Below are 2991 nucleotides of genomic sequence, written 5' to 3'. Positions count from 1 at the left end.
GACTAATAATCAAGTAGTTGAACTGGATATGTCAATTCTAACATTTGTAGGTAATCTATTTATCAAGAAGACTGCTGTAGTGGACATTGAGAATGGTAGTTTGTGACACTTTATTCTCATTAACGGGTATATTACAAGACTTAAGGATTGTCTTTATAACACTTAAAAATATTACAGACTTTTAGAAGAAATAATTGGAGGTACTAGCTAGTAGAGCCCTCATGAGTGAGCTTCCCTTCCAGCAGGACTCTCTAGGTCTGTGAATCCTTAACAAAACATCCGTAAAGATGAATCCGAGCAAGTTGAGACACAAAAAGAAGATTCTTCTTTATATCAGGAATATGTAGTAAATTTTACAAGAACAAAGGCTTAAAATGAGTATTAAGGGAGCCCAGACCAACATGAAAAATTCTAATACTGTCACCAAAGCCCATGAGTAGTGAAGATGCACTTAAATGAAGTTTGGCATAATCAGTGCTGATATGGTGTAGATGCACTTGCAGGTACTGAAACTGAACTTCCACCACGTCGACCACCTTGAACACTTCTTTCATCACTTTCTTCACATTTTGTTTCCCCTTGTTTTATTATCACGTGTCTAAGAGATTCTCAATCAAGAAACATTTCTGTGAGTGTCACACAACTCTATCTTAGCCAGAAATTCTGTAATAGTCAAACCTTATTTCTTTTGAGAGCGCAGACTATAGTGTAGGGCCGAGATCTTTGCACTGGAACGAGTTTCAAACAAACAATTATTGTTTTGTTCCCCATATAACATGAGTGGTGTAGCAACTGGCAACAAAATCATCAGATATGTGCTATAGTCCATAACCATCAATAATCAATACGATCTGATGTTTTCAGAGAATATATGAACTTTCAGCAAGTTTAACAGTGTCCTGCTTAGGAATACGTTGATTTGTGAAAACAGAAGAGTCAGGCCTAATATCTTGAATGTGATTCTGATTCCTATGTAAAACAAATACCCAACACTTGCCTTTGAGCTTATGCTTCAACCATTACAACACCATATAAGATATATAGAGTTTCTCTAATGTTGCAACACCATATAAGATATATAGAGTTTCTCTAATGCTGCAACACCATAATTAATGCAAAGCAACATTGTAAAATTATACACAAAATCTAATTAAAGTTTTAATTTGAGAAAAAAGATGTCAGCACAATGGTAAAAAAGATTTTGCAACTCCAATACCTTCTGAACATGTTTCATGCTCCTATCTATTATATTTTTTCTATGATTATATGATACAAACTTCAACACAATTGATAAGCATGATTTACACAATTTATAGTTAGATTCTATAAAAAAATGAGAAAAAAAAGGGAAAACAGAGAGGTCTTAAACAGCTGATGGAGGTATGAAAATGACCCCAAAGATGGATCCCACAGAAACAAATTGAAAAACACAACTGTTTATTTAAAAAAAGGCCAAAAACGATGAGTAAGCAATGTAGGCGATTGATAGACTATGCATTTATATGGTAATGCTGGGTGGTCTGTTTCAATTTGTCCCTTCTTTCAATTAGTCCATTGTAACCGGTGGAATTCATATTCATTTGGCTACTTGATTTTGGTATAAATAGCTGAGTTCCATCTTCGTTTGAGCTCAAGTTGTTGACAAGTACGTCTTCATTCAAGTTCCATTTGTAGATCAAAAGTGTCCCTGAATTGCTTTGTGAGAATGGAAACCCCAGTGAAGTACATGTGCGTTCTCACGTTTCTTGTGAGTATGACCATTGCAGGGCTCAATGGAGTGGAGGGAACTGCTTATTATTATGGTCCCTGTGGGAAACACGACCTCGAGAAGGAGGCCGAGAAGTTGGAACCATGTACATACGCAGCACAGCATCGGAGAGTCCCGATTTCCGAGTGTTGCTGCACCGAAATGGACAAAATCCAGCCTTCCTATGCGCTGTTCTTTATTCTCAAAGAGCATATACAATGTGAGAGTGAGGCCGGAAATTGCGGTGACCATTCCGAAACGTTGCAACATTGTTGATCGCCCTGTTGGTTACCATTGTGGAGGTAAAATTGGCATTTCGCATCACCTTTACTCCTTGTATAGTGTTTGTTTCAATACTCTAATGAAGCTATTGTTTGTTTCTTGCAGATTTCACTCTGCCTTAACTCTGAAGACTCCCCATTACGTAGTATCAGGATGCTGGATTCGCTATGACATCCAGCATTCTTAACTTAAATAAAATCTGTTGATGTATCTTTCAATAACAAGTAAAAAGTGGTGGTGTTTCTTTGAATAATACTAAATAAAAGGTCCCTTATCTTTGCAAAATGTGTGCTTCTTGTTTCTTGATTACCATTTTCCCCCCAAATCTATGCTGTTAACAGACTAATAATCAAGTAGTTGAACTGGATCTGTCAATTCTAACATTTGTAGGTAATCTATTTATGAAGAAGACTACTGTAGTGGACATTGAGAATGTTAGTTTGTGACACTTTATTCTCATCAATGGGTATATTACAAAACTTAAGGATTGTCTTTATAACACTTAGAAATATTACAGACTTTTAGAAGAAATAATTGGAGGTACTAGCTAGTAGAGTCCCTCATGAGTGAGCTTCCCTTCCAGCAGGACTCTCTAGGTCTGTGAATCCTTCACAAAACATCCGTAAAGATGAATCCGAGCAAGTTGAGACAGAAAAAGAAGATTCTTCTTTATATCAGGAATATGTAGTAAATTTTACAAGAACAAAGGCTTAAAATGAGTATTAAGGGAGCCCAGACCAACATGAAAAATTCTAATACTGTCACCAAAGCCCATAAGTAGTGAAGATCAACATAAATGAAGTTTGGCATAATCAGTGCTGATATGGTGTAGATGCACTTGCAGTTACTAAAACTGAACTTCCACCATGTCGACCACCTTGAACACTTCTTCCACCATGCTGGGTGGTCTGTTTCAATTTGTCCCTTCTTTCAATTAGTCCATTGTAACCGGTGGAATTCAT

This window comes from Hibiscus syriacus, unplaced genomic scaffold (genome assembly GCF_006381635.1).
Source record: "Hibiscus syriacus cultivar Baekdansim isolate YM2019G1 unplaced genomic scaffold, ASM638163v2 tig00111877_pilon, whole genome shotgun sequence".
Lineage (NCBI taxonomy): Eukaryota > Viridiplantae > Streptophyta > Magnoliopsida > Malvales > Malvaceae > Hibiscus > Hibiscus syriacus.
This window is presented reverse-complemented; position numbering follows the sequence as displayed.